This window comes from Giraffa tippelskirchi, chromosome 10 (assembly GCF_054371585.1).
Source record: "Giraffa tippelskirchi isolate mGirTip1 chromosome 10, T2T-mGirTip1v1.2.pri, whole genome shotgun sequence".
NCBI classification, from domain to species: domain Eukaryota; kingdom Metazoa; phylum Chordata; class Mammalia; order Artiodactyla; family Giraffidae; genus Giraffa; species Giraffa tippelskirchi.
In genome coordinates this window covers 122,357,167-122,379,540 of record NC_137284.1, presented here as the reverse complement: position 1 = coordinate 122,379,540, position 22,374 = coordinate 122,357,167, and the positions used below count along the sequence as shown (strand labels likewise).

The 22,374-nt window shown below is 42.1% G+C and overlaps 1 protein-coding gene and 1 long non-coding RNA gene across 5 annotated transcripts in view; one reads left to right on the top strand and one right to left on the bottom strand.

The window, feature by feature from the left end:
* HECW1 (HECT, C2 and WW domain containing E3 ubiquitin protein ligase 1) overlaps positions 1-22,374 on the top strand; it is a 471,951-nt gene that overhangs the window by 425,337 nt on the left and 24,240 nt on the right. The window lies entirely within an intron of this gene.
* On the bottom strand, positions 575-19,004 carry LOC145523995 (uncharacterized). Of its 2 annotated transcripts, XR_014067011.1 has the most exons (5): positions 18,343-19,004; positions 18,038-18,210; positions 7,454-7,570; positions 6,753-6,855; positions 575-1,134 (listed from the first exon to the last, which is right to left on the bottom strand). It is a non-coding gene; the product is annotated as an uncharacterized LOC145523995 (long non-coding RNA). The 2 variants fall into 2 exon arrangements; XR_014067010.1 differs by lacking the exons at positions 575-1,134; positions 6,753-6,855; positions 7,454-7,570 and adding exons at positions 3,577-3,852; positions 4,629-4,792.

Here is a 22,374-nt window from a genome sequence, read left to right as displayed (position 1 = left end):
TTTTATTTGTGGCTATCTTTCTTATCTCTAGACCCTTTAACTTAAAGGTTTATGTTAAGTCCTAATAAAGGTGGCGATTGATGGGTTTTGAGCAGAACAACTCTAGCAGCATTTGTACCACAGAATTTCCAAGTTGATAAGGACACTGTTAAAACGTGCAAGGCTAACACTCATGCCAAGTAAGAGAGAGGAAGTGGAGCTGGAACCCCATTGGGCCTCCCATAGAAACTGTGGTCACATATGGACACAGCCCTGCCCACCCTAAGTCAGGTAGAAAAAGGCCAGGAAATAGCACAACGTCCTTCTTCCACCCACCAGTCCTACTGGCCAAGCCAACCACAGACCAGAGGGCAAGGAATCTCCAACTATTGCAGCAGTAATGGCCTATCCCCAGGGTCACAGAGTGGGACAGAAAATGGTGGGAAACCCATGAGGAGTGCATGACAGGGATTAAAAATATCTGAAAGAGCCTCTACAATTCAGGACTTTCAGTTCATCCACTAAAAATATTACCATTTCCTTAACTGTATGTGTCCATTGTATGTGTCTTTGACCCAGAAATCTTAAAGTAATATTCAAAATTCTTTATCTTTATTCTTTGATTATGATTTCCATTTGCATATTAATGAGGTACTCATCCTGATCTTTTTATTCTTTTAATCATCCCTGTATGCTAATTTTATGTCTCTCAAGATACAGAAGTGAATATAAAGCTAAACAATAACACATTCATTGAAAATTTGCTAAACATGCCAAGCACTATTCTAGATACTTCCAACTACCCTATAACCCACATGCTGAATATGTGAAGAAAATAAGGTGCAAACATTAGCAAACTCACAGTGATAATCACAGACCAAGCTGGGGTTGGAACCCAGAAAACCTGGCTGCAGTATCAGGTTCTAGCCCCCTCTATTTCCCCTCTGGGCAAATTGCCATATAATGTGATAAATGCTATATGTACTTCTATTAAGGCACTTAGCACATTACATAGTAATCAGTATTAGGTACAAGGAGCTTTAAAAATGAGGAGAATAGTTGGCTGGCAGAGATGGGGATAGGAAACTTCCAGGGAGAGGGCCCAGACTTCACAGAAGGATGGCAGGTAAACAAACAGAGGTCAGTTGTCTTTGCCTGCAAAACAGAGAAAAGAAAAGCTGTAAAGGCTTCTTGCACCAGATAGGGAAGGGCATTTAATGGCATCTAAGGACTTTGGGTTTTATCATGAAAATGTCAGCGTATTTTTTTAGGGGAAAGAATGTCTTGAGTAGGTCTGTATTCTAGAAAGTCAACTCTGAATATAAGTAGATGAATTGGAGTAGAAATTGGAGGTGTCAGATTTAAGTGGCAGTTCTTTGGAATAATTGTTTGAAAAGAGAATAAAGAATCAAACTAGGGTGGAAGCAGTGGGAATGGAAAGTTATTTCAGAAGAATGAAAAAATGAGCAAAATTTAGTGATGGACTATAGACAGTGGGTGGAGAAGGAAATGGCAGCCCACTCCAGTATTCTTGCCTGGAGAATTCCATGGACAAGGGAGCCTGGCAGGCTACAGTCCATGGGCTCACAGAGTCTGACACAACTTAGCGACTAAACCACCACCACCACCACCATAGACAGTAGGGATGTTCAGTATATTAAATGTCCCACTTGCATAAAATGATGCATACAAAAATATCAGTTAAAAAGTTCTCATCTATTTTGAATGGAGATGTAAAAAACAAAACCGTAAATGTGGAAAGCTCCAAACTTACTTTTGTGTCTAATAAATTATGAATAATACACAATGCATGTATTTTTAAATCTTTATGCCTGAATAGGGAAGATTCACATTTCAGCTGAAACATCTCCTCTAAGTGCCTTCCCTGAGCACGCAATTTAAAATAGCCCAGCCAGTTATAACTCTCCAGCTTAACATCTTAACTCATTATATTGACAGAACTTATCACTCTCTGAAAAAAAGTATATTTTAGATTTATACTGTATGCTTGTAACTCCTTACTATTTGTCTTACTATTTATTACTTACTAACTCCTTACTATTTATTTGAGAGAATGAGGTCTTGCTTTCCTAGTTACAGACTTTGCACTCAATAAAATATGTGTGGAAGGAAGAAAAGAAACAAAGGACAGGAGAGAGAGAGGGAAGAAGGGAGGATGAATGGATGACTAGATGAGTGGATGCATGGGTGGATGGATGGATGAATGGATGGATGGGTAGATAGATGGATGGGTGAATGGATGGATGGATGGGTGGATAGATGGATGGGTAGATGGATGAATGGATGGATGAGTGGGTGGATAGATGGGTAGGTGGGTGAATGGATGGGTAGAGGGGTGGGTGGGTAGGTGGACTGATGGATGGATAGAAGGAATAATACTCAATTCAAACTCCTTGGTTGTGAGAGTTTCGATCTCATTTCAATTTTTAGTTCAGAATATTTGGGATTCAGAAAAATGGAGATCGTTGTTGAGTGTCAATTAAGTTTCTACTCATTGTTCTGTCTGAAATCACCACTGAAAATTCTTTATCTGTCTCAGTGATTCTGAATACCACTTTTCCCAGAGCAAATCTAAGATGCACTAAACAACTGAAAAAGGTGAACTCTTTTGAGTAAGAGTGCCAGAGTGTTGACATGCACTGTTCGTTAATGTGTTATTTTAAGAAGTCGTTGTGATATGAGTCACTCTTTACATAATTGTCAGTGTGAGAAGAACTTTCAGAAGTCAGAATTAGAGATCTGATGCTGTTTAATCAGTTTCTGTGCAACCACCAGAAGGTCTAAGTGTTCATTTCTTATTAGTGATGGTGACAAATTTACCCTATCAGTATCATAACCAGAAATTCTGGGCCCTCTCAAGCCAGAATTTCTGAGAACCTCTGCTAACTGCAAAGCAGGCTCCTCCCTGTCCTTCTGCCCTGCCATGCCCTCTCCCTTTCCAAGCAGACACAACATGGGTGGCAGAAATCTGTTTTCAGGTCTTTAGCAAGAGGAGGTGGAGGCAGGAGGGAGGCCTCTTGGAGCATGTTTAGAGTTTGGCCAAGTGGGTATTAAGTGTAATTGTAGAGTTTTATGGAACTTAAGAAGTCCTGGATAACACTTTAAATATCCCTTGCTACATCTGCAGAGTCTGAATTAGTAGGTAGAAACCACAGTATCATGAGATTCCATTGAATGTGTCCTGGCCCTTCAACCCCCAAAGGCCCCTCCTGAAAGAATAGCTCAGTGTGTCTTGTCCATTTGAGTCATGGGTCAGATAAGCTCCCCCACCCCCACGCCATCCCAACAGCAGCCCCTGTGTTCCTTCTTAGGCACCTACAGAGCTACCCTGGTCCCATCCCTCGCTGAATCTGAGCAGCCTTCCTAGCAATGCCCTAGAGAAGCTCAGTGCACACATCAGTTGAGAAGTCACCATAAAATATGCATGACTGATTGTGACTGTGTCTGCTTCTTAACCCAGTTTTCTTCAGAACTTGTGAGAAACCTCTAGTAAAGCTTTCAAAACTATTAAAGAGAACACTCCTTTTCAACACTTGCATTATGCAGAAAAAGACCTAAAGTTGTGTGAGATTTATATGACAAAGATGGCACTTTAATTCAGTTGGAAAAGAATGGACTACTCAGTTAATGATGCCAACACAGCTGATTGTGCAACCAAAAAAGGAAAAAAAAAAAAAAAGGTTAAATTCCTCTCTAGTTTAAAGCACATGTAAAAAATGGCAGTAAAATTTCTTCAAGAAACTCTAGAGGACTTTCTATATATTCTAGAACAAACATTTTTGGGACTAGAAAACAAACTTCAGAAACTTTGAATAGTAGAGACTTTTTCGGTCAAGATTTGAACCCTAGAATCTGTAAAAGAAAAGAAAGATATAGTTAAATGTATAAAAATGAAAATAGTTTTTATGGCAAAAAAACACCGAAAGGTAAGTTTGATTTTGAAAAATAATCTTTGTAAATCAGAAAAATCAGAGATTGAAAATCTGTAATATAGATTTCAAAGAGCTCTTCTAATATGAAAAGAAGAGAGAAACAACGCTAGAAAAATCAGCAAAGAAAATGAAAAAAACTGTTCAGAGAAGAAAAAAATCCAAATAATCAACACACCCATGAAAAGAATTTCAACTTTACCAATGGCCAAATAAAATGACAATGATGTATCACTTTATAACAATCAAATTAGCAAAAATTAAAAAGAATTGTATCTTTTCAAGGGGATATGGGTGAAAGATTATTCTCTTGCATTTCCGGTAGAAACATGACTTTTGGTAACCTTTTTTTCAAAGCACAATCAATGATATATACTAAAATTTTAAACCCATATACCCTTTGGCCCATGATTCTATCTCATAGAAAAAATAAAAGCACTGCTAAAAGGACTCTTATAATAACAGTTAATATTTATTGAGCCTTTATTATGGGCCAGGTTTCTTTGTAAAGGCTTTGCATGAGCTGCACATGCTGTTATGATCCCCGTTTTATAAATGAGGAAACTGATACCCATACAGGATCAGCACTTGCCCAAGGTAACACAACTGGTAAATGAAAGAGCCAGGAATCCAACCTAGGCATATGGTTCTCCAGTGTAAACTTCTAAAAGCTATCCTATCTTCCCTAACAAAACATACCAGGATGTTTATTTCGGCATTGTTTGTGAAGACACGAATGTAGAACCATTCTGAGTATCTATCAGCAGAGACCAGTTAACTTCATCACAGCAGCTCCACACTGCACAGTGACATGAGGTGTTAAAGGGCTGAGTTAGATCTTATCAGATGATGGAGGGGCATTTCTGTAAGATATTGTTGAGGGAAGAAAAGCAAAAAAGTATGAACAACACAATTTAAAAACTGAAAAATAATGACACAAAACCTGTATGTATATAAATATAGATAGATATGTAAATACAAATAAATTAGTATATGATCCATTGGATCATAGAAAAAGCAAGAAAATTCCAGAAAAACATCTACTTCTACTTCACTGACTACGCTAAAGCCTTTGACTGTGTGGATCACAACAAACTGGAAGATTCTTCAAGAGATGGAAATACCAGACTACCTTACCTGCCTCCTAATAAACCTATATGCAGGTCAAGAAGCAACAGTTAGAACTGGACGTGGAACAATGGACTGGTTCCACATTGGGAAAGAAGTACATCAAGGCTGTATATTGTCACCCTGATTGTTTAACTTATATGCAGAGTACATCATACGAAATGCTGGACTGGATGAAGCACAAGCTGGAATCAAGATTGCTGGGAGAAATATCAATAACCTCAGATATGCAGATGACACCACCCTTATCCAGAAAGCGAAAAGGAACTAAAGAGCCTCTTGATGAAAGTGAAAGAGGAAGGTGAAAAAGCTGGCTTGAAAGTCATCATTCAAAAAATGAAGATCATGGCATCCAGTTCCATCACTTCATGGCAAATAGATGGGGAAACAGTGGAAACAGTGACAGATTTTATTTTCTTGGGCTCCAAAATCACTGCAGATGGTGACTGCAGCCATGAAATTAAAAGACACTTGCTCCTTGGAAGAAAAGCTATGACCAATCTAAGACAGCATATTAAAAAGCAGAGACATTACTTTGCCAACAAAGGCCCATCCAGTCAAAGCAATGGTTTTTCCAGTAGTCATGTATGGATGTGATAGTTGGACCATAAAGAAGGCTGAGCATCAAAGAATTGATACTTTTGAACTGTGATGTTGGAGAAGACTCTTGAGTGTCCCTTGGACAGCTAGGAGATCAAGCTAGTCAATCCTAAAGGAGACCTATCCTGAATATCCATTGGAAGGACTGATACTGAAACTTCAATACTTTGGTCACCCAATGTGAAGAGCTAACTCAGAAAAGACCCTGATGCTGGGAAAGATTGAAGGCAGGAGGAGAAGGGGACAACAGTATGAGATGGTTGGATGGCATCACCAACTCGATGGACATGAGTTTGAGCAAGCTCTAGGAGATGGTGAAGGACAGGGAAGCCTGTCGTGCTACAGCCCATTGGGTCACAAAGAGTTGGACACGACTGAGTGACTGAACAGCAACAAAGAATATGATTAAATGATTTAGATGAAAAATATGGAAGCATACATCTTAGTCAACATGGGTCCCAGGAGATGAGATGAGGAGAGAGCCACCAACTGAGCTGACTGCTCAAGAAGACAAAACCAACGATAATTTTTAAAAGCATCCAAGAGCATGTTAATGAATTGATATAAAAATTGTAAATGTGTGTAAATTTTTAAAAATCCCTAGCAATTAAAATTCCATTTGGTTCAAATGGCTTATCTAAGTTTTAGAGAGAAACAGTTGTCTTAAACATGAATTCCTAAATGCTCCCTCCTATTGCTGAGGACCCAGTGCTGGATGGTGAGCCTCTGGCATATTAGAAATGTCACATGACTATACTGCCACCTCACTCACTCCACCTCTGGTGTCTTCCATTCTACATCCCCATTTTGCCAGCCCCTTCCCTTTACTTTATCTTCCCTGGTAGCTGGGACAATAAAGGATCCACCTGCAATGCAGGAGACAAGGTTTGACTCCTAGGTCAAGTCAGGAAGATCCCCCGGAGAAGGAAATGGCAACCCACTCCAGTATTCTTGCCTGAAGAATTCTATGGACAGAGGAGCCTGGTAGGCTACAGTCCATGGGGTTGCAAAGAGTCAGACACAACTTAGTGACTAAACAACAATATATACATTTATATCCTGCACCTCTGTAAAGATAAAGGATTTTTCTATCACCTCAAAAATCTTCTCATGGTCCTTCCCAGTCTGTCCTTGACCCTTCTCAACTCCGTGAAACCACTGAATAAATCTTTTTCAGCACTTATTTTCTTTGAATGTTCTAGAAATTCATAGAAATGAAATTATATATTAGTACTCTTTAGGAATGATTCTCTCACTTGCTTTCATCATTTGCCTCCTGGACTCAATCAGGAGCAAAACTTGGCGCCAAGTCACATCCCTCAGGAATCAGGATTCCCATGGCTTTTCTGGGTGGTTGGAGGCGAGGAGTGTTCGGGCAGGTGGTTCTGTCACCTGCCCAGCAGCAGCCCACCCCGCCTCTCCCTGCAGGCCTGCATGTCCGGGAGGACAGAGACCACACCTCAGTCTTCCCACAGATGAGGAGGGAACAATTACAGAACAAACCACTGGCAGGAATGCCAGGACAGAGCCGAACCCACTATTAGCTGTGGAGATGGGAGACCAGCTTAGGGCCAAACCCTGAACTCAGCGGGCAGGAATGTGCACCCAGCAGAGGGAATGCAGACCATGACGGGTGTGGCATGGGAGCAGGGAACTGTCGTTCTACAAGTAGGGGGGCCTGCAAAGAATCAAGACTCCACTTCCCAGAGGCTAACTCTAGAGCAACTCCACAGCAAGGACAAGCTTATTGTTTCCACCTGCACCACCCCCCTACCCCCCATTTGTACTGTGCTCACCTTCTAAAGGGAGCGCTGCATGGTTTCATTTGTATTAGCCATCCATAGCCTAGTCACTGCCCTTTCTGGAAGCTCAGCCGGGTGGGGCAGCTCAAAGGGTGCAAGGTTTTGAGGAAGCTATGTAAGAAGAGAGGGAAAGATTTGAATTATAAGAGGACAGAAATTGATGGGACAGGAGCCCCGGGGAGGCAGGAGGGAAGGTACTTACATTCAGTCACTCGGTCATGTCCGACTCTTTGTGACCCCATGGACTGTAGCCCATCAGGCTCTTCTGTCCATGGGATTTTTCAGGCAAGAAATACTGGAGTGGGTTGCCATTTCCTTCTCCAAGAGGGAAGGGGGTCTATGGCAAAGTGAAAAGAGAAACCCCGAAACCTGAGCAGCCCTTCTTCCTCTGGACTGGAGGGAAGCCCCTGGCAAGTGTCACCGCTTACCGGCTGGTTACACAAGAAGGAAATTAGCTCAGGAAAAAAAGGAAGAACCCCTCTTCTATGTAATGGAGCGGGAGAAGACATGGTTGCCAGTCGTTGGGCTGAGAGGAAGACAAGCAGGACACTTCACATCCTCTGCTTTTGGAAGAGATGGGTTTTTGAACTCCATCCTTCTGGGGTACCTGTGCATAGAATGCATTGACTAATGCCTAAGGCAAAACTTCACTTCTGACTCTGAGACCTTTTTTTGCTTGTGGGATCTTAGTTCTCCTACCAGGGATTGAACTGTGCCCTCAGCGGTGAAAGTGTGGACTCCTAAACACTGGAGCACGAGACAGTTCCCCAGAACTTTTTTTTTTCTATCTTTAAAAAAAAGGTGGGGGGATGAGGGACTTGGAGTCTGTGATTCTCAAACTTCAGTCGGTAACCGCAGAACTTGTTTTAAAAGCAGATTCCCAGAACCCACCCCACAGAGAGTCTAATCTCTGGGCACTTGTATTTGACTAAGCATCTCAGGGACCCTGATGCCAAAGGAAGGATCGCCACCCTTGGGAAAGCATTGCCATAGATGCTGGCAGCTTCATGAGCCCCCTGACTGCCCCCCCCACCCCACCGCCGCCCTGCCCAGGAAGTGTCAGAAAAAGAAAGCTAGATATTGGTGCAGTTTTCACACAAAAACATGAAATCACCCCAGGCAGAAATGCCAGATTTTCACTTCATTTACCAATATGTGAGAAGTTAGAAAACATGAAGATCCAAAAAGGGAGGCAGTAATATTGGGTAAAGCATGGAAACAGGCATGGTGTGGGAACCTCATATTTAATGCACTCAAATAATGAGGTTGAGAAAGGATAATTATTTTTAATTAATCAAAGTTATGAGCATAAGGAAAGAGCAATATCTTTGAGATGGGTTTTTAAAATATAATAGAACTTAGCAATTATGAAGTGCTTTTTCATCTTCAAAGAACCTATTAACATTAAATTACTCTTTCCTAAAATTCTCCCTCGAGGTAGGTAAGCGAAATTGAACATTATTATCCCTTATTTGAAGATGGGAAGAGAAAAGTGGAGAGGCCAGGACATGCCATGTAGACCTAACATTGAAAGGATTTCAAAAAAAAAAGAACAAAAACAAGTTCCCACTGCAGAGACTGTGGAGATCTGAGTTTTCAGGGTGTGATTTCCCTGTTAGCTCTCCTGTGTGCTTATATTTTTGGAAAAGAAGTCACAGCACTTTATGTATAAGTGACCAATGGTGAAGGCATGGGAGAAGCTTACATGCTGCGCTGAGATGGGAGATGTCACCTCCTGTTTTTCTAATGTCCCTGGTTTATTAGGATTTAAACTGAGGAAAGCTTTCAAGAGAATCAAAGTTAATTATTATTTGACCAGACTGTTTACATTACCTTACTTTAGCATCCTAACATGTAGCATGGGGATTAAAAATTATGCTTTATGTGACTCAGACTCTGTTTTGTGAATACATTGCGACTTGATTAAATAAATGGAAATGGTTGATGCCCATCTTAAAAATTTGCTTTGAGGACAAAGGAAATGAAAGTAGTCTCTAGTAACAATACAAGTCTGAGGATAGACACAATATGTGGTCAATATCAGGGCTGAGAAATTCTTAGGCTTGACTCTAAGTGTAAAAATTTAAAATATTGAAAGTATTGGATAAGTCACTGAAAGATGCACTTTCCATGAGATGTGTTCATTTTCTGACTTGTTTAAATAGAATTAACAGAGTCAGCAACATCTCATCTTCAAAAGACTTTCTATCAGAAGAGATTTTTAAAATGTAAGTTATATAAAGGTTTATTTTCTGTTTAGCATCCATTTCATTAAAGGATATATATATATTCGAGCAGTGGGAAGGGTGAAGAGTTTGATCACAACAGAAATTGGGATGACTAGAGGGCCAGGGCCAGTGTCAACCACCTGGAAAGGATTTCCTAAATTGAGAATAGTAAAGCTGTCTGGGAAAAGTGTTGAAAGGAACATTTGCACAGGTGGGCCAGAGACAAAAGTTCAACCATAATCAAGTTGAGAACAGGAACAAAGTACCCAAATGGACATAAGACCCAAAGGGTCATAATTGGTGGAGACATGTAAATCTAACAATCAGTAATATGTATGTGAAACATACGTGGAAATCACTCTAGATTTCTAAGAAAGTGTATGACGTAATCCAGGAGACAAACCCTCAGGCACAGGCTGGGAACAGATCAGACAGATGCCTTGGGACCTCTGTGGGCACAAACAGACAAGAAGGGATTCCAGTTTTCAGATGATGAGTAGCAAACATGGACTCCAAGATTGTCTTTCCCTACTATCCAGTCTTCTAAGGACTTTCTCGTTATATTCTGATCTCAAAGAATATCAATTAATTCTATTATATAAAGAAAATACAATCAGTTGATAAATCTTCAAAACCACAAAGCTGAATAGAACATAGTTGCAAGCTCTGACATCACGTTGATTTATTATATTGTGTATGCCTCCCATCCTTCTCCTTCACCAATACAATTAATTCAGAACCAATTACATAAATAGCTTCAAGTATTCCCGGTATCTGGTTGTACCAGTACTTCCAGTATAGCATGAGAACGCGATTTGTCAGAGCCATTACTATTTCGCCAGTCATGTAGAAAGTACAAAATGTCATTTTAGCTGAGACTTAGGTAGTCGTTCAGTAATTCTAATAATTTCCTGAACCGTAATGTCACTAGGCTGTATGCTCTTGTCTGTTGTACTCTTAACAACCCCAACAACTAGACAGTGCCTCAAAAATGGCTTATTGAAACCATTTTCATGAATTTGTTGAAAGATTGAATGGATGGATGGATGGATGAAAAACATAAAAGTTGCTTAGGTTATATCCAGTTGATTATTTTTTTAACCTGATTCAGTTTTCATGTAATACTGTACATTATTTAATGACGCATAGACAAGGGAATGGCATGACAGTTAAGGGGTCAATAGGGCACTGAGTTTTGCCTGGAGCACAGTGACACCACTATTCCTTTATTTTCTGGGCTGTGCAGCTCAAATAATCAATGTCTTTTAAACCTTTACCTTCCTATTTTACCCAGTTGGATGAGGATATAGCAGCTCTCAGAATGTTTCAGTTATCCAGGCAAGCAGCATGTTTTGTTCAATTTTTCTATATAATTCTGGGCATGGAAGCAAACTCTTTGTCTCATTGAAAATCAGATTCTCCTCTTGCATGAAATTAAATATATGACTTTAGGGATTCAGCTTATAAACTCCACAATAATATGTTTAATAATCATTCCAGAAGACTAAGGAAGAGGGGTATCCTCTTTATAGTACCCTGCACTGGGTACTATATTGCCTTCCCAGACTTGCCACAGCAAATTTTCACAAACTGAGTATTCTCCATTACGGAAGTCCAAAATCAAAGTGTCAGCAAGGGGCTTCCCTAGTGACTCAGTGGTAAAGAATCCACCTGCCAATGCAGGACACACAGGTTCGATCCCTGGTCCAGGAAGATCCCACATGCTCGGGAGCAACAAGGCCCGCATGCTACAACAATTGAGCCTGTGCTCTAGAGCCCGGGATCCACAACCACTGAGCCCATGTGCCACAGCTGCTGAAGCCCACATGCCCTACAGCCCATGCTCTGCAACAAGAGAAACCACTACAACTAGAGAATAGCTCTCGTAGCAGTGAAGACCCAGCATAGCCAAAAATAAATTAATAAATTAAAATTTTGTAAAAGTATCATCAAGGACTTATTCCCTCTCAAGACACTAGGGGAGAATGCTTCCTGGCTTCATTCAGCTTCTGCTGGCTCCAAGCATTCCTTGGCTTATGGGAGCACCACTTCAGTCTATGCTTCTATATCTTCTCTTCTGTCTCTTATAAGGACCTTTGTCAGTGGATTTAGGGCCCACCTGGACAATCTAAGATGATCTCAGCTTCTTCAGCTACACTCAGACCAGGACTCTCAAGAAGGATCTCAGAAACCAGAGGGCCCAAGACTACGTTACGCTTTAAAGAAAAAAGAAAACAGAAATGAGTATCTTTAATGTCCTTGTCTAAATTGAATGCAAACAGCACTTGGCTGTTTACTAAGCTCTCAAAGGAAGCATACTTAATTGAGTGCTGTCAGGTTTTCCCAGTGATATTTTTTTGGTTGTTGTCTTTAAATTCCTTTTGTCACTGAGAATGCTCATCAGCATTCCTCACAAGTAGGAGTGAGCAAACAAAAGTTAAAGAAAGAAAACTTTCTTCTATTCCAACTACTGGCACTACAGCTAACTGGTTATCTGATTAAAAAGCAGAGACATTACTTTGCCGACTGTGGTCCATCTAGTCAAAGCTATGGTTTTTCCAGTAATCATTTATCGATGTGAGAGTTGGACCATAAAGAAAGCCGAGTGCCAAAAGAATTGATGCTTTTGAACTGTGGTGTGGAGAAGACTCTTGAGAGTCCCTTGGACTGCAGGGAGATCCAACCAGTCCATCCTAAAGGAAATCAGTCCTGAATATCCATTGGAAGAACTGATGCTGAAGCTGAAACTCCAATACTGTGGTCATCTGATGTGAAGAGCTGACTCATTTGAAAAGACCCTGATGCTGGGAAAGATTGAAGGCAGGAGAAGGGGATGACAGGGGATGAGATAGTTGGATGGCATCACCAACTCAATAGACATGAGTTTGAGCAAACTCTGGGAGTTGGTGATGGACAGGGAGGCCTGGTGTACTGCAGTCCATGGGGTCGCAAAGAGTTGGACACGACTGAGCTACTGAACTGATTAACCACTGTTAAGTGATTTAACAAAGACATCCTCGTGAGGCAGTGGTGTGCACTGTGGGATGGGTGAACTGAGGAAACCACAGTCATGAAATGTAGGCCAAGAGTCCGCTGACTCAGGGACCAGCATGTTGTCACTGACCTGTGAGGAGGTGGGGAGGCCGCCCTGGCACACCTGCTGAGCCCAGATCTCCAGATTTTATGAGACCAAGGTGGCCACTCCAGTCTACCCTGGGTAGGCTTTTGGTTTTGCTCTTTCCCATTTTGAAATACAAGGCTCCTTTTTGAAATTCAGTCATCCCAACAGATTTGTCTCCAGTGGCTTGGTTATCTTAAACATTATTTAGTCCCAGGAGAAGAGACAGTCTTCCTATCCCAGCAACATCTCTAAAGGTAATTGACATATTGAAATTGCTGTGACGGTTTAGTCTGACGGATAGTTTAGTCTGAATCATGAGTAAATGAACTATGCTATCTGATGTTTTACATGCATCATTGCAGCTTATCGTCCTGGCTAGTTTGATGCAGTTATCCCTATTATATAGTCGAGGAAAACAGAAAACCGAGGCTCAGAGCAGTGAGGTAACTTTTTCTGGATCCCCCAGCTAACAAGTGGTCTGTGTGACTCAAGGCAGGAATTTTTATACTGTACTCCACAGGGATGGCCACCCAGGGAAGCCTGCATTTGTATCATTGGTACAAGAGGGGAAAGTTCCTGATGTTTGCAGTGTTGTATATTTAATGTTAAAGATAAAGTTCTCTTCAAGATCATAAAATTTTCTAGCTGGCCTAGGGCATTGTATTATTTTTCAAAAGTTTAACAAATGGAAACAGTGGGAGTTTTTTTAATGCTAAGATATTTTAGAGAATATTGCAATTACTTTTATTCTGCCAGTGTGAAACTAGTCTGAAAGTAATATAAGCCTTTTGTGAAATTGTTGAGAGAAAAAAAAAATGTGAGCTGGAAATAGACATTAACCAAGAAAAAAAAAAAAAAGATGATCTCAGCTTGAGATCCTTAGTTATATCTGCAAGGACCCTTTTTCCAAATAAGGTCATGTTCACAGGTTCAGGGTTGAGGAAATGGATGCATCTTTGGGGGCACATTCAACCCACTACAAATAATCTGCACAATCTACTTCTGGAAGAACTTTCTCTGAGAAGGAGTCACCCATTTGGCCCAGCGTATTGCCACATTGAGGAACAAGCAGCTCTGGTCTTACTCCTTTGCCTTCCTACAGGACTGATACTAATGGGGGCACTTGGCAGGGACCAGGGCTAGACATTCATTTCAGTTGCTAATTGGCAGTCAGAAGGTCATATCCTGTCATTATCTTGTGTTGGCGTCTTTTTCATGACAGATGAAGGAAACTTCAGATTTTCTCAGCTAATTTGCAATGCTGTTTCCACACACAGGGAAGCTAGGAAAGCCAAACGTAAATCAGGCAATATTTAAACAGTTTGAGAGGGCATAAGGGAGGCAATTCTTTATCCATTCCTTGAAATATCATCTGAATAAAGGTATAATGAATAGACTTAACTTCCTACAGTAGAGCAAAGGGAACTATATTCAATGTTATATAATAACCTATAAGGAAAAAGAATCTAGAAAAGAATATATGCATACATACATATATAAGTATAACTGAATCACTGTGCTATACACCTGAAACTTACACAATATTGTAAATCAACTATACGTCAATTAAAGTTTAAAAAAAAAGACAAAACAAATATATACTAGTTTGGATTTAACAACAACAGAAAAAAGAATAGACGTAACTTTCCTAACCATAGTAGCCTTGACCTACATTCCACTCCAGCCACCTGCTCCCACAATGGCCTTCCCAAGCTCATTATCACCCAGAACTGTGCCATATCTGAAACTGAAACTCTAAAATCCCCACATCAACCATTCCACAACCAGTGTTCCCACCTCCTCCCCTACTGCAGCTGCTCACCAAGTTCATTTGCACCTCTGACTCACCATCCGCTGCCCATCTGGCATGGCTTCTTCACCCCAGGCCTCCTGCATGCCTCCTGTCCCTGAACACAATTCCCTCTCCCCTCCATGCTTACACTCCATCTGATGGGCTAAATGTCACCTTGGGTCAATATGTAACTCACTCTTCCATGTTCAGGGCCAGAGCTGTTTCCTGCCCCTCTAGTACTGGATCAAATGAGATGATCCTGAGAGACAGTACAATCCTATATCATACTCTCTGACCTCAGCAGGTTCTACAGCAAAGCTCACCAGTCCTTTGATGCATCTTTCACTCCCTGTCTTGAAAGCCTCAACCAACCAGATTCCTTCACTTTGAGAAGATGACTTCAGATCTTGTAGGCATGGAAGCACTCAGAAGGACCACCTCAATTTTCCCACCACAATTACAAATACCCCCCAACCCTAGCACTGTCCCTGCATTGCCCTCTTCCAGTTCCAGGCAGATCCCTCCACTGAGCCTCTGGACCCATTTGTCCCCAAATCCTCCACACTCTGCTCCAGGAGTTTTATCCTTTTCCTCCATCTTTATACTTTACCCTCTCCCTCTGCTTACAGCTCCTTTCCTTCATCCTCTACTTCACCTACTAAAATCTGACTTAAGTATTGAGCGCTGAAATTGCTCTTTCTTTGAGCAGTAGGCACCCACTGGTCACAAACTTAGGGGACTATTATCCCTCCCTACATTAATGGAAACATCGCTGCAGTAGATATGAACTCCTACCTGGAAGTCTCTGGAAGTCTGCTGCCTCAGATCCTGAGACACCAAGGTCTTCTAGTTTTCCTTGTATCTCTATTATATGTAAATAAATATTTATAACTTTATCAGTAGTCAACATCCATTGTAAAAAATTTAATGGACATGAGGAAATATTCCACACAGAAATAAATGCTATTAATATTTTTACTTAAGTCCTTCCATGCTATTTTATTAGATAGATGGATGGATAGTTGAATGGATGGATGGATGGACAAATGGATAGATGATGGACAAGTGAACAGACAGACAAATAGATGGAAAGACATAATTTTACATAAAATACAGCAGAGTACATCATGCAAAATGCCAAACTGGATGAATCACAAGCTGGAACCAAGATTGCCAGGAGAAATAGCAACCTCAGATATGCAAATGATATCACTCTAATGGCATAAAGTGAAGAGGAACTAAAGAGTCTCTTGATGAAGGTGAAAGAGAAGAGTGAAAAGGTAGGCTTAAAACTCAACATTCAAAAAACAAAGATCATGGCATTCCCATCACTTCGTGGCGAATAGAAGGGGAAAAAGTAGGAACAGTGACAGATTTTATTTTCTTAGGCTCCAAAATCACTGTGGACAGTGACTGCAGCCACGAAATTAAAAGATGCTTGTTCCTTGGAAGGAAAGCTATGACAAACCTCGACAGCATATTAAAAATCAGAGATATTATTTTGCCAACAAAGATCTGTATAGTCAAAGCAACAATTTTTCCAGTAGTCATGTATGGATGTGAGAATTGGACCATAAAGAAGGCTGAGGCCCGAAGAATTGATGCTTTTGAATTGTGGTGCTGGAGAAGACTCTAGAGAGTCCCTTGGACTACATAGAGATCAAACCAGTCAATCCTAAAGGAAATCAACCCTGAGTATTAATTGGAAGCGCTGGTGCTGAAGCTGAAGTTCCAACATTTTGACCACCTGATGTAAAGAACTGACTCATTGGAAAAGACCCTGATGCTGGGAAATATTAAAGGCAAAAGGAGAAGAGGACAGCAGAGGATGGGATGGTTAGATAACTTCACTGACTCAGTGGACGTGAATCTGAGCAAACTCTGGGAGATGGTGAGAACAGGGGAGCCTGGTGTGCTGCATTCCATGGGTTCACAAAGAATCAAACACGACTTAGCAACTGAACAACAACAGCAACAAACAGCAGTTGAATCAAAGTTTGCTGTTTTATAAACTTTATTCTGTGTCCAAACTATGAATTTTAAATCTGTGTTTTTATCCTGATTTCTCTGTTGAGTTTCAAATTCTTACTTAACATCGTCACTTGATCCTCCTCCAAGTTAACATCTAATCTCTCCCAGGAGCCACTTCCTGTCATCCTTCTCTTTCTGCTCACAAAGCTTCTTGTCTTACCAATTTTCCCTTCAAGATGTTCCTCACAATTACCTGGACGTACTGTAATGCCCTCCAATGTGTCCCATTTTCAAATCTATCCCTCACATGGCTGCAGATAGATTTCTCTAAAATGCCAAAACAAGCATATTGCTCTCTTGCTTAAACCCTTCAGCAGGTCCCCATTCTCTTAACAGTTTAAAAGCTGAACTGGTTGGCCTGGAAAATAAGACCTTCCAGGATGTCCTGCTTCCTCTTTCTTCAGCATAATCTTGCCCTATTCTCCCTCTTTCTGTTCTAGTCATCATGAATTTCTTGCTGTCCTAAACACATTCTGTTCTGTGCCTGCCTCTTTCTTCATATGATCTTATTTTCTTGGAAAGCCCTTCCCTGCCTTCTGAAGCAGACTAACTTCTACTCATTCTTCAAAGTTTGCCTCAATCATCACCTCCTCTGGGAAGCCTGCCTAGATTTAATCCCTCCCAAGTCAGCTAAGTCTCCCTTCTCTGGATTTGCACACATTCTGAGCACTCTTCTATAGCACATGTTAGTTACATGGTAAAGAAATGCTGCATTGCTAGCTCTCTCCACCTTCCTGACCTGTACATTTTTTGGAATGAACATTTGCCTTCATATCATTGCATGCACCCGGCACATAGGAGGCACTCAGTAAATTTGTTGAAATTAAAAGTGCATTTAAAAGCAATCCAAGCCTCCTTTGATGTCACACCCTCCAAGTATCACTTTGGTTCACTGCTCCGCTTTACGGAAGCATTCCTACAAAGAGTTATCTGTGCTGACTTGCTCTGCTTTCTCTTCTGCCATTCTGTCCAGCTTTTCTTCCCCTTCCCTGCTCTCATCGAGGTTGCCTAATCCAGTGGGCGACTCTCAGACCTCCTATTATGTGATCTCAGAGGCATTTGACAGTCAGTCTCTGTCTCCTTCCTGAACAGTCTCTACACTCCTAGGTTCTCCTCATCACTCATTGCCTGTTCCTGCTCGGTTTACTTTATCATCACTCCTCAGCTTCCAGATCCCTGGATGTTTCATTGCTTAAGGTTCAACCCTTGGTCCACCGCTCCATCTGCATGCACTTCCAAGGTGGTCTCGTCCAACTTCATGAACTCCTGTAGCTCCGTCCATGTTTATCCTGATTACTCCACATTAACATCCACAGCCTGGCCCTGTTCCTAGAAATCCTGACTAATTGGTAAAACTGCCCACTCAACAGCTCCACCCCGATATTTAATAGGCATCACAAACTTACCTATTAGAGAACTCTCCAGTTTTTCTTCTAAACCTTCTCTTCTCTGGTGTTTCTCATCTCAGTAAATGGCACCACCATCTGCACAATTGCTCTGGCCCAACACCATGGGCTGTCTTTGATGCCTGTCTTTTTCTCACATCTCTCATCCAGTCCATCAGCACATCCTCTTGGCCCTGTTGTGAAAATATATCCCCAAAGTGACCTCAGCACCTCCACCCCCACCTGTAGGCTGCCATCACCTCCCACATGGATGACTGCAGGAGCCTCCAAACTGGCCTCTCTTCTCCCACGCTTAACAGCCTCACCTCTCTTCATGCAGCATCTGGAGGGGTTATTCCCAACGTCAATCAGTTCATCCTGTGGACCCTATGGGAAACCTCTGGTGGATTCCCATCACACTGTGGATGGACTCCACAGTCCTTCCCATGCCTGCCCAAACCTTCATGTTCTGCGGCCTGGGGAATCTCTCCAGATTCATGTTCTCCAATCCTCTCTTTCTCTCTCCGGCATCCAGTCCTTGTGCCCTCTTTACAGTTATTCAGACAAACCATTTGTGTTCCCACCTCAGGCATTGTTTCCCCCAAACTTGTAGTACTCCTTCTCTTGGAGGCTCACTCAGGTCAGACATCATTGCCTCAGAAAGGATGATGTAATCTGGTACATTTGGGAGGAGTTATCCTCCCCTCGTATTCTTTTCCCAAGAGAGTCATAGACCTAGAACCCAAGTTCTAGGTGGGAATCTAAAATGATGTTTGGGGGACTTCCCTGGAGGTGCAGCAGTTAGGACTCCACGCTTTCACTGCAGGGGACATTGCTTCCATCCCTGGTTGGGGAACTAAGATCCCTCAAGCTGTGCAGTGTGTCCAAAAAGAAAAATATCAAAAAAGAAAATATCAATTAAATGATGTTTAGTGGAGTAGGAAGACACACTTAAGAGACCCAGGGAGTGATGAAAACTGCTCAGAGTGGAGCACAAAGCCTGGAGGTTGAGACCTTCATTGCCTCAGAGAGCCCAGGAGAGGCAAGCGGTGCCCGTGTGTCACAAAGGGGACTGTGATCACCTATTAGGATATTCTGCCCTGAAGAGGGTGGTTTTGCCCCATACCCCTCGGCGGACATCTGGCTACATCTGGAGGCAGTTTCGGTGATCACAACTTTGAGGGGATGGACGGCACTGGAATCGAGTGGCAGAGCCCAGGGGTTGTGTGAAACACCCTGCAGGGCACAGGGCAGGAAATGTCACCTGTGCTACAGTTGAGGAACTGGCTCTGTTCTTTTGAGAACCTCTAGGATCTCTTAAAGGATTTTAAGCCCTGCAAATCTTGGTCCATTGCCAGGGAGCAGTGATGGGGGAAGAACCCAAAAGGAGCAGGGATGGAAAACATGACTGCTGTGGAGAGAACCTTCTAGAACTTGGCCATCAGTGTGCAGGAGGTAGACCATGCACAGTGTAGGTATAGTTGCAGAGTCATAGCTTGGGAGGCAGGCCACTGTGATGGTGTCTAGGGGGCATTCAGGCCCGGGGCAGTTTTAGCAGCCCTCGGATTTCATTCAGTGACAACAAAATATTTTTGAGCCCCTGGGATTTGCCAGTGCAGTGCTGGTTCTGACAGTTGTTTGCACTCCAGAAGATGCTGTGGTGTTTGGAAGAGACCACCAAAGTCTGCAGACTGTGTGCCGGCTTTTGAGCAGACCTCAGAGTCCTGCCAGCTGTTCTTGTATCTGCCCCAGCCCCCGAGCCCTTCCTCGAGGGAAACAAGAATCAAGCACGCTATCACCAAGTGTCCAGCTCTTTGCAGTTCCCTAATACATTGGGTTGGTCAAACAGTTCGTTCAGGTTTTCCATAAGATTTTATGGAAAAACCCGAACAAACCGTTTGACCAACCCTATACTATCTGATGCCCTTTCCAGGCAGGAAGGCCAGGAGATGGGGCCAGCTTTGGGCCTTTCAAGGCTGAAGCTGGTACAGGAAGTATCTCTGATGCTGAGTCATGCAGAGAGAGATTGATAGCTTACAGGTCAAGAAAACCCTAAAAGGGTCACCAGAACCTAGAGACACTGTGGGATAATTGTTATAGGGCCAAGATTAGTGCCAGAGGTTCAAACCAGAAAGACCACAGCAGAACCTTTCAGACTCGAATCGTTGCCTGGGCGCTGCTCTAAGGGTGTTATTCCATTTTTATATCGCTTTCATATAAGAGGATTAATGAGAAGCCTTTTAAAAGGGTTTTGCTACATTATCCTTCCAGAGTAAAATGTCCTTCCAGAGTAATTTGGTATTTCTATAAAATTTTATTGAAGTATGGTTGATTTATACTGTTGTGTAATTAGGCCTTTTATTTTCTTCACTTGGCAAACCATCCTACTTCCCCTTCCATAAATCTGATCTGTGAACAAGAAATTCCTCTCCCAAACATCCTGAATTCTTCGCCATTATGCAAACTGCTTTTGTTTAAACAATCAGTTGAAAAGTACACCGTGAAACCATTACATCCTACCTCCTGCTAAAACATGTTTCCATATAAAGTTTTGTTAGAGAGACGGAAGAAGGAGAGAAGAAGGGAGGGAGAGAGCTGCTAGTTCAGCTTCTAGGGGTAAAACATTCATCACATCCATCCATTGACTCAGTGGCTTCAAATCTCTGCAGTTTGATCTTTCTGTCCATCTTTCTGAATAGAGACCTACTCTAGATATTAGAAATGTGAACAATTAACTTCATTGAGCCAGACTTCAAATGGGGCTTCAAAATTTTTCAGTAGGTTTGTACTGAAGAGTACAAAGCGAAAGTTTGTAGTTCTGCAACAACAGAAATGTGCAGGCTAGTCCTCTGGTCCAATCCATATTCTCCTCCTCCAGTCAAGCCTGGATGTGTAGTCTAGGGTCCTGAGCCTGGGAAAGGGATCAGACATGCCAGTCTCTGAATGAGTACCCAGGTGGGCTGACTCTACTAGTGGGAAGTCTTTCAGCAGTTGCCCTCTACAGTAGATGCTATTATGATCCCATTATGCAGATGAGTAAACTGAGGCTCAGAGGTGGTAAGCAGCTTCCCCAAAGTCACACAGGTCAGAAGTGTTAAACAAGGACAGCCTGACATCAGAACTTTCAACTTTGTCCTCACCACCACACTGCCTTTCTTGGATTATTGGCAAACTACCCAAAGAGTAATGCTGCTGCTGCGTCACTTCAGTTGTGTCCAACTCTGTGCAACCCCATAGACGGAAGCCCACCAGGCTCCACTGTCCCTGGGATTCTCCAGGCAAGAACACTGGAGTGGGTTGCCATTTCCTTCTCCAATGCATGAAAGTTAAAAGTGAAAGGGAAGTCGCTCAGTCGTGTCTGACTCTTCGTGACCCCATGGACTGCAGCCTACCAGGCTCTTCTGTCCATGGGATTCTCCAGGCAAGAGTACTGGAGTGGGGTGCCATTGCCTTTTCCTGAAGAGTAATGAATCAACAGTAATTCACTCAAGGGGAGAGTCATGTCTCTGCTGGGCCTTTTAAGCCATATGAGAAGATGTGCTAGAATGTGTGAAACTCCATTTCCTTTGAACGCTCACTACAGTGTACAAAACTCAGATGGAAGTGAGATAAACCCTTGCCAGTAACACTGGTTGCTTTCAGATCTCCTGCCATGATCTCCCTCAGCGTTGTTAGGAAAGCTGAGTGGCTGCAGTTGCTTTCATCAGAGGTAACTCAAGTTCATCTCCCAAACGTCTGGTGAGGTGTTGATGAGAATGCTTAAAGAGTGACATGTGCCCATTTCAAAGTTTCTCCCGTGGTCCCAGAGTTGACTGGCTGTATGCTGTCCCCACTCCAATACCTGTGAGCAGATGGGTAAAGATGAAAAACACTTAGGTGTCCATCAGAGTGGGAAGGGCTAAACCAAGCATAGGACATTCATAAAAATGAAATACTTTGGAGTTCATTTAAATTGGATGATGAAAACCTGTGTTTGCAGATATGTGAGGATCTCTAGGCTGGGCTGTGGTGTGAAATGAGGAAGCTTTAGAGGAACGAGAGTGGGAAGGAGACTCCATTTTCATAAGCATGTGTGTGGTCACCACTGATACTCCAGGGGAAGAACGCACCAGGGTCAGGGATGTTGCTTCAGGAGATGGAGTTGATGCATTTTTATTGATATTGTCTATGTTGCTTATATTTTTCTTTGTACTAAAAAATACCCAATTCTATTATTTTTCTTTGACAAGAGGGTAAGGACTGGTGATACCAAAAAATGAAAACTTGCAGTGTATTGAAAACCAAGGATTGGAAAAGAACTTAGTCCAGTGGATGTTTCTTGAAACCACAGGGTGGGTGGGGTTGGGTTCAGAAATCAA